We start from the raw sequence: 13,192 nt of genomic DNA, 5'->3' as shown, positions 1-13,192 counted from the left end.
GGCAGGTAATGTGGCATCTAAGACTTGAGCACTCCACAAATTCAAATATCGAATGGTAGGTACTATTTTACAACTCGACAGAAAAGTTTCTCAGGTTATGAAAAGGCTTGTTGCACGCAGGCATTTTCTAAAAGTAACTGCTTTATCTGAACATCAGTTTAAAGGCACTTAACGTCAAGCATGTCCCTCCTGACTGAAGCTTATCTGTTGTTCGTTTTCCTGCGTGGCCTAGAATTTCCCAAACACTAGAATCCTGTAAATTCGTTTCAACTCTACGGGTGACAGACGACTCCCCGCTGGTAACACGCTTGAAGTATTGTCACTCACTATCGACCAGATAACGAACCATGCGATCCCAAAAGGCTTAAACTTCCTATAAATGCCAGCCACAGCTGTGGTTTTCCTAGTACACTCGTCTCGTCACAAGTAACAAGAGTGGTCTTGCTTCCTGATAAACATGCTGGTGAGTAAGCTTAACAGAAGGTTAGCGTAGGCATAGGCTTGTTGCTTATCAGCAGAGGGGTGCATTTTTATTTCGAAGATATCTGATCTGTCATTAGACTGCTACAGTGTATGCCCTCACTAGCAAGTGTTTCCTTGTAATTGGCTGCAGTCTGCTACATTTCTCTATTTTGCCGGGTTATTCAGGACTTGATTGCTTCGGCACCGGATGGCTATGATTTATCTGCTGACAGTAGACGTGTGACTGAACTAAACCCAGCCAACCACGAAGCACAGGCCAGGGTAAGTAGATTTAAAACACAGGTGTTCCGGAAAGCTTTTCACGAAAAATAAATGGCCCTATGAATCAGGCAATACAACTAAACACAGTATGTAGCGACATCTGTTGGCAAGAATTAAACTATTTGCAACAAGTTTTTTTGCACACGAGTTAAATTAAAACTTGCTTCTGAATGGAGATATTGTAGTCAGTAGGAGCCATGAATACTTGTAGCCTCGTAGTCACGTAGCCTCGTAGCCATGTAGCCTTGTAGTCTTGTAGCTAAATTTCGCTGGAGATGTTAGGCCAGACACAGTTGGAGCCAAGGACAGTTGGAGACATTTTAGCAATACCGCCGCAGGATGGACTGCAACCGTACTGTCTGTCATCACGACCGTCGTGGTTCGAATGCCAGGATCGAGAATCGAATCACGAGGACCACCTGGGAGGGGGGGGGGAAATGGCGGGTTTTGAGATTTAGTAGGGAGGAGGCATATTACCGCCCACCACCTCTGTTTATAAAGTTAGCAATTTGTTTTCAATGTTGTAAACAAACGATGTTGGGTGACTGTAAAGAGGGCGCTGTGATGAGGGTAATAACCAAAAAAAAAGTTTGTTTGAGAAAATAAATTGATGCGATTTGGAAAAATGGTGTAGAATCCATGCGAAAGCACTCGCAACTAATTGTCGATTTCAGTAGGGATTTGCAAGGCATGGCTATGCAAGGGGGAATGCAGTGGTCTCCGAACAACTTGATCCTCTCTTATTTGGTATTGTTCCTTATTGACCGTGATGATGATGGATAACTCAAAGGCACATTAAGTTCTCATGACAAAAAGGGGGAGGGTGCTTCTATTTTTTATCATTGCCTTCCTCTGTAATGAGATAGGAAGCCACACAAAATCCAGGAAGGTAATTTTCCAATAATGAAAAAATCCATGTTTCAGTCAAGATTTGAGATCGAACCTTTAGCTAACAGCTTTAATATTGCATGAAACTAATATTTTGTAAAACTTCAGATAATTCAACAATTTTAAATTTGTTACTCAAAGTTACTAATTAACAAATTTAACATTGAAGTCACGTAGTTAGGGGCACCGTGGACCGAACTCCGTAGCTCAGCGGGGTTCTGGGTTCGATTGCATGGTAAAAAATGGTGATAAATTTGCATTCGTCTAAATAAATCTCACTTATTTCTCCGTCACTAAAATTATCGAAATTATGACAGTTATTATTTTAATTTTCGTATGGTTGGCTAGTCGGTAATAAGAAGTTACGAACAATCCAATCATTAAAAAAAATTGGCAATATACTGTAACTATTTATTATTTGTAGCCTATCGTAATAAATATAACCGCACAATCAGCTACCATATTGTAACATGTAATGATTTATGTTATTTAATTGTTTAATGATAAATACAAAAGCTTGGATATATATTGCAAAATACAACAACCATTACAACAATATCTGAAGATGAGAGGCTGTTAAAATCCTACATTCAAATAAATAAGTTTATTTTTAAACTACTTGAGAAATGATAAAACATATTTTGAGATTATTTGCTTTTACTGATCAAACAACTTGAAGGTGTAATTCTGCAGAAAAATATAGAATAAATTAATAAATGGGGCCCATTACAGGTAAATTTAATTTAACTAAATTTTATGTAGTTAATTCTAAATATTAAAGTCAATCAGAATACTTGCAGTCATCATTTTTACTATGATAAAAAAGATAAGATATGTTATTCATTAGCGGTAGCACATCATGCCATGTTGGAACACTGTGTGGACGGCATGGTGACTTATTCCGGGGAGCTGAAACCCAGAGAACAGGAGGACGGAAGTACCACAATCATTTGGGCTCGGATTATGTCCCAAGACATAATGTGTAGACGGAGAAGAAGCACATAATATAAAGTTGTCATGTTTTTGCGAAGTAGGACACATACACACACATGAGGCCACGATATTTTTCTAGCCGACCAGTATGTTGAAGACAAAGTCTTTAATTGTCCAGTGAACTGCAGAAAACACGAGACACCGACTGCCACAGCGGCGAAGGAAGAAACCGTTGTCACGGCGCGGCGGCTCGTTGTCACGCTAGGCACGCCGAACTGCGAACGGATACATGGCTGTGCGAAAAAAAAAAAGTAGTGCTGGAAGTCGCGTGCAGCTGCACTGAGCTAGGCTAGAGGGGGGGATGTTTGTGTCAGACAGTAAAGAGAGACAAAACAATTGTGGATGAAGCCTATGTGAACAGGCAGAACGTTGCAGGCTTGCAGGACGATATTTAGATACAGGAAGCGCGGGGAAAATTTTCTCGCGTCAGAGAACAAACTGCGTTGGGAACAAGTTGGCGGGAATGTAGCATGAAACTGCTACCCGGGAAGATGACATGAAGTTCGAATGCAGCACATTAAACTACCGATGACTAGCGAGGTTGTCCTAGTTGCCTTATTTAAGTGAAACTTCATTACAGCCGGTAGGGTAAGAAGTGGTGATAACTCATCAAAAAAGGTGCAAATGTAGTTTAGATAGCCAGACAACTGTAGGACTATTGCAGGTTTTTCTGTCGGCATGTTTCAAGTGAACTGTTAAATATTATGTTCTAAGGCTCAAGAGGATTATTGAAGTGTGAAACTTCACTTCTAAAGCGTGGTGGCCATGAAACTTATTTTTTTATCACTTATCCAATGACTGAATTAACTCGCAATTTCATTTCACCGACGCCGAGCGAAGTGGCGCATATGCATATAGCGTCTGGGGCTTACGATATAATTCCAAACAACTCTAGGCAGATAGAATGATTACTTTACCATTGCCGATTTTTTTACGTCGATTCTATTTTATCGATTATCTTGCTATGGGCTGGATGTAATGCCACGTAGGATTGACACTTATGAATGTCATAGACAATTAGCGGCCAGTTACTTGGGGTCTCTCGTCCAAATACCGTCGCTGTGTTGGACGCCTCCTCCCTACGGCGTGTTTCCCAGTAACTTGGCAAGTCCTGGCTTCATGGCCGCTGAATGCATGCAAAAAAGGCAGGTTGAGTGCCTGTCCCAAACGTCGCACCAATTTGTTGCAGATGCTGAAAGTTCTCTTGCCGGCGGTGTGCATCGCGATGCTGTTGATGTCAACCGAGACGACGGCACAGCCCTTATTAATCCCCTGCATACCACTTCTGGGTTGTCATCACAACAGCACGCAGGCTAGCATCACACCGCCTGCCATATCTCCCACCACCCTATCAGCTGCAGTCAGCAGCACATCAGCTGCAGTCAGCACCACATCAGCTGCAGCCAACAGCACCGCTTAGTAACACGGTCATCTGTTCTTCCTAGGAAGTTAACGTGCTTAAATTTGCTGTACAAAGCTATGGTTAGTTATTAAATAAAGCCTAACATATATACTACAGATTTTTTAAATAAACTGTTTTGACGATTTAATTCCATGATGTCCCTTAAACCTTCAAAATCCGTTTTCCTAGTAGTGGGTAAAACGGGGCAAGACGATGATTGCAAGGAAAAAAAAAAGTTAAACAAACACCGAGATCCTTACTTAATATTATAAATGCGAAAGTAACTCTGTCTGTCTGTCTGTCTGTCTGTCTGTCTGTTTGTTACCTTTTCCCGTCTGAACGGCTGAACGGATCGTAATGAAATTTGGCAAGGAGATAGATTATATCCTGAGGATGGACATAGGCATACTTTTGTCTAAAAAAAAATTAATTTTAAACGAGTTAAAAAAATATATCTTAATTTTATGTAACGTGTGTCATAGATATACAAACTGTTAGTGTCATTCCTCTATGTCTGCCGAGCAATAGCTTTCAAGCCATTACGTTACGTTTTGCTATTGTAAGGAACTAAGTAGAGAGTAAGAAAAAAATAAATATCTTGACAGTTTGTAGTGTCGCCATATTGGTTTCAATTTTCAATACCGTTTTTGTATATTACAATTTAAATTATTTTTTTACAGTACCTACTTATAACTTATTTGCAAGGAGTTTGGTTTAGTGTTTATAATTTATCTTCTGAGCGTCAAGATATTATATTTATCAATTATGTAATATATTGTTGAAAAATTTGAATTTTACTATTTCAGGTAGGTCGATTTTTTTTTTATTAATAAGAATAGTTACGTGTAACTGCCATCTTCCTTTATTTCATATTAAACATTATGTTTCGTTTAGTGTGAGATAATTTTCTTTATGTATGTTTTAATTTCATTTATTTTCTTATATATATTCTTACCTACCTACTTCTATTAAATTTCAGGTGGATGTTAACATTGTCATTCCAGTTGAATGATTTTTTTTGACAAATTAGTTGTTATTTATACTTTTTGTTTCATTTTGGACTATGTTTTTTTTTACTTAATTCAAAGATTTGTGGTGTGTACAGGGAGTGATATCTCTATTAATTTCTATACTCCTTTGGATAAGCGGAATATGGCCACCACAGTTTCACATATCAACAGATCCTACAAATCTTTTAAACATTATGACAAAAAAAAATAGTTTCACAAACATCCTTAGTTTTTTTTTTTTTTGGTGTGTATAGTTTGAAGTTTAATATTATGTGTGTACGTAAATTCTTAAACATAGAGTTATTTATTAATTTATTAAGAAAATTATTCATAGGTAGGTAATAAGTTTTCCTTTATATCTCTTTCGATTTGGAGTGTTTCCGAGCCATTCGGGGTCCTCAACATCACCCCCCCCCACCCCAGGTTGTTAAAGCCCCAAAATTTCGATAGTTTAAAATTTTTAAAAAATCTTTCTCTTTCGATTTTAAGCGTTTTCGAGCCATTCAGGGTCCTAGAACCCCCCGCCCCCCTCTGGGAAAAAGCCCCAAAATTTCGATAATTTTAGAAATTTCAAATATCTATTCTTTCGAGATGGAGTGTTCCGAAACATTCGAGATATTGAACCTCCACTACCCCCCCCCCCCCACAACCCTCTTTTCACAAAAGTGAAAGCCACGAAATTTCGAAAAATTGGAGAAAATTGTATTAAAATTAAGTCATTACGAACTAAAGTGTCCGGGGCATGGTGGAACTTTTACCCAAAGTCGACTTCACACCCAATTTTGTGGAATTGGGGGGGGGGGGGGGGAGTGAAACACTCCAAAATTACGAAAAAATTCAAAAATTTCTTAAATTTAAGTATACTTTTTTACTATTTGGAGTGTTTCCGAGCCATTCGGGGTCCTCAAACTACCCTCTCCCCACAAGAAGTCAAAGAAACAATAATAAAAAAATTTCCCAAACTTTCGAAAACCTATTCTCTGTCGGTTTGGAGTGTTTACGAGCCATTCGGGGTCTTCAACATCACCCCCCCCCCCCCTTCCCATTAGTCAAAGCCCCAAAATTTAGAAAATTTCAAAAATCATTCTCTTTCGATTTTTAGTGTTTCCCTGCCATTCAGGGTCCTCAAAATAACCCCTCCCCCTCTGGAGAGAAAGTACCAAAATCTCGAAAATTTCAGGAATTTCAAATATCATTTCTTTCGAGATGGAGTGTTCCGAACCATTCGAGGTCCTGAATCTCCACCCCCCCCCCCCCCCCACCTTTTCGCAAATGTGAAAGCCACAAATATTCGAAAAATTGGAGGAAATTGTATTAAAATTAAGTCATTACGAACTAAAGTGTCCGGGGCATGGTGGAACTTTTACCCAAAGTCGACTTCGCACCCAATTTTGTGGGAGGGGGGGGGGGGAGTGCAAAACTCCAAAATTACGAAAAATTTCAAAAATTTATTAAATTTAAGTATACTTTTTTACTATTTGGAGTGTTTCCGAGCCATTCGGGGTCCTCAAACTACCCTCCCCCCACAAGGAGTCAAAGACCCAATAATAAAAAAATTTCCCAAACTTTCGAAAACCTATTCTCTTTCGGTTTGGAGTGTTTACGAGTCATTCGGGGTCCTCAACATCACCCCCCCCCCATCCCCCCTCAGGGCTCAAAACCCCAAAATTTAAAAAATTTCAAATATCATTCTTTCGATTATTATTGTTTCCCAGCCATTCAGGGTCCTCAAAATCACCCCTCCCCCTCTGGGGACAAAGCCCCAAAATTTCGATAATTTCAGGAATTTCAAATATTTCTTTCGAGATGGAGTGTTCCAAACCATTCGAGGTCCTGAACATCCACTTTTCGCAAAAGTGAAAGCCCCAAAATTTCGAAATACATATAAGAATATATATAATTGGATTTTGGTATGTATGACGTCGATAAACTCTTACACCGTTTGACCGATCGCCATGAATGTTGGCACATCGAAGTGTTTTTATCATCCATTTTTTTGTAACTCGCCGCTAGATGGCGCTGTAGCGCATTAACTTCTAAACCTTTCAACCGATCGCCATGGGTAAACAGAAAATCATAGGTCACAGATACACAAACAGTAATAATGTGTCATTTCTTAATGTCCAACACACTGGACATATCGCTATCCATTTTGCTGTAACTCGCGGACAATATATCACCCGGTGTTCAGCCCGGGCAAAGCCGGGTACTGCAGCTAGTAAATATATAAATGTGAGTAGTATGTGAATGTATGTCCGAGATCAGGATGCAGGTAGTGGAGCCGGGAGCCGGTCCGCAATCTTGGATTGTGACGTCACGGCGGCCATCTTGTATGAGTGTGACCTTGACCCTTTACCTTTACCTTGACCTTTAACCCTCAAAACTTGTCAAAACTTGCCAAAATTGGGCAAAATTTGCCCATTATTCTTCAAAATTCGCACAAATTTCCATTTTTGGTGAAAAAAATTCCATCAAAAATTCTCAAAAAATTCCACAATTCAAAAATTAGGATTTCGAAAATCCTCAAAAGTCGTTTTGCCCTAGAAAGAACCCAAATTCCTAAAAGCGGCTTAAAACTCCTAAGAGCTAGCCGCTTTAAGCCGCCGAGATAATGACCTTGAAAATAAGGATGCCATGGCAGACATTTTGAATTATGACGTCACCGTTGCAATGTCCGTTACGGTCGCCAACTTTAAAATCCTTATTTATTATCCGATTTTAATTAAAAAATTTAAAATATATAAAAAAATTCATTTAATAAATTTAAATAATTTTTTTATAAAAAAAACATACATTTACGACACGGAGCTCGGAGTCCTCGGTCCGAACCCGGCGATGGCAAAAAAATAAACAAAATGGCGACCGATCCTTCCCCCCGTGGTGACAGACTAACCCCCGCCACTTATGTCAAAGTATATATCGTCACCTAGTGTGACGTCATGTCCGCCATTTTGTAAATCCGTAATTTTTATGTTAGAAAATCTAGAAAAATTTTGAAAATCATAAAAAAATTAAATAATCGAATTAAATAATAAAAATCTTATAAACCACTGTTTCACTTATCGTTATGGTCGCCATATTGGATTATATAAATGTTGCTTGTTTTATTACGCCCGCCATTTTGTTTGAGTACGATGTCATCGTTACACTTTACGTTACGACCACCATATAGGATCCTATTACTGTTGCATGTTTCGTTACAGCAGACATCTTGAAAATCCGTAAATATAATGCTAGAAATTCGGGAAAAATTCTAAAATTCATCAAAAAAATTTACTCATTCAAGTAATAATTAGTTCAAAATTTGGTTCGATCCCTTGTCGATACAAAAATAATTTTATGTAAAAATACCACAATAATGACAGTTTCGTAAATAAAACACCTGAAGTTCTTTCACAAACATGATATTTATTACACAATTTCTATTCTACTACAGGATCACTTGCGAAAGCCATCAATCTTATAAATATTTAGCCCTGCATAGGCGTGAAATGACTAATTCTTAGCTGCAATCGGTTTATACTAGACAGAGACCAACCAGAACCTTTACAGACATAAACCTCCTCTTCTTGACAGATTTTCTGTCAGAACTGTAAATTACTGCAGCCGATGTCTTGAATGCACACTTCTTCACTTTGTCATCGAACGGATATGGCTTTCCATATAAACAGTCCAACCACAAGTTATACTTCAAAGGTCCGTTTGTTGCTACGTCATCAGTAAGCTGATTGATTATGTTCTGTCTGATATAATTAAGAAAATTACAAATGTCTTTCGACTCACTAAACGTATTTAGATAATAGTAGTCCTTCAATGTTCCACGAAATGCAGTCTGCGCCAAGTAGAAGCCATTATCGTTCACTTGTAATGCTCCGAACACAGTCTTCGGTATAGTTCCATGTTCAGACATCGTAGCAATCGGTTGCTGCGCATCTGTTTTTTTTTTTTTTTTTTTTTTTTTTTGTTGTACGCTCACGAGCCTTCAACCTAAACCGAGGAGTCGAAATGGCTGCAGGTAGTTTCTGCAGTAGGCGCACGGACTTTACCTTTACATATTTTCGCATGTCGTCGAAAACCATCAATTCGAGTAAACCATTTATGACACTCATCACAGCGAAACTTCATGCGAGAAGGATTCTTCTTGCATTTGCTCATCTCATGTCTTCGTGCATCATGAGCAAATGCGAATGTCATATCACAGTAGCTGCAAGGATACCGGGGTGATGAAGACGAGCCTTTCAGACCCGATCCAGATACTGACGTTGCCGCAGTTGCACCATCTCCAGGCATACTCTTATGAACATCAATGCAGCGTTGTTGTATAGAAACCTTTACTTTCTGCCGAACAGCAGGACCTTTGCATATCTTCATGTGCGTTTTCATATTATCTTGTCTTGCAAATTACTTGTGACATTTCTCACAACCAATCATTTTGCGATAAAGCTTCTTAGAACATTCTCTATTCTCGTGTCGTCGAGCATTGCTGTTGTTTGAGAAAATCTTGTTGCAGTAACAGCACCGATGTTTGTTGTTTGTTGACGAATCATCACCAATTGAAGTCTCCATCAATGGCGGACCAGCGTTCGACGAGCTTTCCTGTGCAGCCAGCACTACCGGCATTAAAGTCTCTTCTGCTGGCGGTACCACGTCTGTTGAAGTCTCCTCCAATGTTGATGTTGCCAACAGATTCTGCAGGCTTGTAAACTTCTCTTTGTTGAGCAAAGATAGAGTTCTACTACAAGCCAGAATTTTATGTATTTTTTGTACATTTTAATTTTAAATTTTTTATTAATTAATTTGTTATTTATTAAATTTTTTCTGTATTTTTTTATATCAAGGATAAGTTGTATGATTTTCTTCGTTTGCTGCCAATTATTCGTGTCATTATGTTTACTCCTGAATATTCTTTTCAATATGTTTATGGTTTTCTTTGTGTGCTCCCGAATATTCTTGTCACCCTGTGTGCTCCTGATTATTCTTGTTCATAATTTGATGGTTTTCTCCAAGTGCTTCTGATTATTCCTGGTTAGACATCTGATGGTTTTCTCCAAGTGCTTCTGATTATTCCTGGCTAGACATCTGATGGTGTTCTCCGAGTGCTCCTGATTATTTGTGAGAAATCGATCTCTGCATGAAGGATATTTACTTAATGAGTCATGTCATTTTATTCAGAGTTACATTTAATTAGTGAAATTCTGCTAATAAATCGACACTTACAATTTTTTTTTATCAGTTGGAATGAAAAAAATTAACAACCATTACTCAGTCAAATAATATGTCAAGAGACATCTGTGAATCACTAACATATAAGACGAACTTCCTTCTCCTTGATGCCTAGCATAGACTTCCTTCTTTTGCGATCGTTAGTGACCATCCCGCATCCCACATAAAAGAACTAAATAATATTTACCTGTACGCAACATGTGGTGTCATAATTATGTTGACAATGATCGACACTACATTAAACAGGTTATTTTGCATGAGATAAATTAACTCTCACCACTGAATGGTGCTATTGTAATCAGTTAGAGTTATGTAGTCTCGTAGCCATGTAGCCTCGTGTCTGGAAGCTTCGTAGTCCTGTAGCCTCGCAGTCTCGTAACCTTGTGTTCTGGATGCTTCGTAGACATGATGCATTGGAACCTCGTAGACTTGTAGCTACGTAACAAAGTAGACATGAAATCTTATAATATAATGCTGATGGAGCAGTTGGAGCCAAAGAGAAAATTCAGCCGAAGACAGATGTCGCAATTGGAGCCATGTAGACTTGTATCTTCGTAGTCAAGTACTCGTGTAGACTTGTAGTCCTGTATCCTCGCAGTCTCGTAAACGTATGTTCTAGAAGCTTCTTAGCTCTATAGCCTTGCAGTCTCGTAAACTTGAAGACTCGTAGTCACATAGTCTCGTAACCTCATGGGTCGTAGTCGCGTAGTGTTGATGTCTTGGAGCCTTGTATACTTGTAGCTACGTAGCCAAGTAGCTACGCTGACTTGTAGCTACGTAAACAAGTAGTCTTGTAATCTTATAACATAAATCAGCTGGAGTAGTTGGAACTTCGTAGACTCGTAGAATTTTAGCCTCATAGTCTCTTAGACTCGCAGCATTCTAGTCAAATATCATTGGTGCTGATGAACCAAAAGACTGTTGGAGCCAATGGCTGTTGGAGCCAAAAGACTGTTGGAGCCAAAAGACTGTTGGAGTCAATGACTGATGGAGCCAACGTATATTGGAGCCAATGACTAATGGAAATAAAAACCGTTGGATTCATAGACTGTTGGAGACATTATATCCTAACTTATCATTGACGATCGCTACCTTCCGAGTTGAATGAACGAGAGAGAATGTGCCTCCTTTTCGTTAAATGAGCTTTCGTTTTATAGAATTTCCGTCCAAACGTGCTTCGTTCTCATTAAATGCTTGTCCTGCGCGAACGAAGCGTAGTTATTGTGTGTACATTGCGTATATTGCGTCCATTGCATACATTACGTGTACTTTGCGTACGTTGCGTGTACTATTTTCGTGTACTGTGAGTCAATTGCGAGATCATTACGTGTTCGTTCCGTTTCCTGTGTGGACGTTCTATTTCCTGTGTGTACTATTTCTTAATTTCGTTTCCTGCGTGAACTGGGTGTTCATTACATTTATTGTGTGTAAATTGCGTGTATTGCGCGTACATTGCGTACATTGCGTGTTGGACCTTTGGATCTGATGGTGCGAATTGTAGCTATTGGCGCATTTGGATCTGATGGCGCGAATCGTAGCTCTTGGAGCTTAGCGTATATTGGAGCCTATCGTATATTGGTGAGATCGAATTCATGAGACGAGAACGTATAACACCTCATTGAATTTTTTCGATCATATGATCCACTTTTTAAAATGTAGTTTTGACTCTAGTATTATAGTAAATGGTTCTTTATTTGACTAGCGTATTATTCCATCCGATACATGTATATAAGCGAGTCCTAGACAGCGGGTCGCTCAGTTTGTTACTGACGACAATGGTGTAAGGATCACCTAGTTTGTTTCTTCTGGTGCATAAGTCGCGTAATTACCTGTTCTTGAGGCCTCAGTGGCATCTTTACCGTCTTTAACGTCGAACTCGATGGATGTTGAACCATCTACAACAGGAACCCTGACGTCAGCGGTGATGGTTATGGAGCAGATCCCGTTGGCAACGTCAAAATTGGAGGAGACTTCAACAGACGTGGTACCGCCAGCAGAAGAGACTTTAATGCCGGTAGTGCTGGCTGCACAGGAAAGCTCGTCAAACGCTGGTCCGCCATTGATGGAGACTTCAATTGGTGATGATTCGTCAACAAACAACAAACATCGGTGCTGTTACTGCAACAAAGATTTTCTCAAACAACAGCAATGCTCGACGACACGAGAATAGAGAATGTTCTAAGAACCTTTATTGCAAAATGATTGTTTGTGAGAAATGTCACAAGTAATTTCAAGACAAGATAATATGAAAACGCACATGAAGATATGCAAAGGTCCTGCTGTTCGGCAGAAAGTAAAGGTTTCTATACAACAACGCTGCATTGATGTTCATAAGAGTATGCCTGGAGATGGTGCAACTGCGGCAACGTCAGTTTCTGGATCGGGTCTGAAAGGCTCGTCTTCATCACCCCGGTATCCTTGCAGCTACTGTGATATGACATTCGCATTTGCTCATGATGCACGAAGACATGAGATGAGCAAATGCAAGAAGAATCCTTCTCGCATGAATTTTCGCTGTTATTAGTGTCATGAGTGGTTTACTCGAATTGATAGTTTGCGACGACATGCGAAAATACGTAAAGGTGAAGTCCGTGCGCCTACTGCTGAACTACTTGCAGCCATTTCGACTCCTCGGTTTAGGTTGAAGGCTCGTGAGCGTACAACAACAAAAAAAAAAACCGATGTGCAGCAACCGATTGCTACGATGTCTGAACATGGAACTATACCTAAGACTTTGTTCGGAGCATTACAAGTGAACGATAATGGCTTCTACTTGGCGCAGACTGCATTTCGTGGAACATTGAAGGACTACTATTATCTAAATACGTTTAGTGAGTCGAAAGACATTTGTAATTTTCTTAATTATATCAGACAGAACATAATCAAACAGCTTACTGATGACGTAGCAACAAACGGACCTTTGAAGTATAAC

The 13,192-nt window shown here is 39.2% G+C and overlaps 1 long non-coding RNA gene across 1 annotated transcript; it reads left to right on the top strand.

Moving 5' to 3' along the window:
- The first annotated feature begins 394 nt into the window (after positions 1-394).
- LOC134541967 (uncharacterized) lies at positions 395-4,158 on the top strand. Its single transcript, XR_010076709.1, has 2 exons — positions 395-463; positions 3,815-4,158. It is a non-coding gene; the product is annotated as an uncharacterized LOC134541967 (long non-coding RNA).
- The last annotated feature ends 9,034 nt before the right edge of the window (positions 4,159-13,192 follow it).

This window comes from Bacillus rossius (assembly GCF_032445375.1).
Source record: "Bacillus rossius redtenbacheri isolate Brsri chromosome 4 unlocalized genomic scaffold, Brsri_v3 Brsri_v3_scf4_2, whole genome shotgun sequence".
Lineage (NCBI taxonomy): Eukaryota > Metazoa > Arthropoda > Insecta > Phasmatodea > Bacillidae > Bacillus > Bacillus rossius.
The sequence above is the reverse complement of the archived record's forward strand: the minus strand, read 5'-3'. Positions and strand labels throughout refer to the sequence as shown.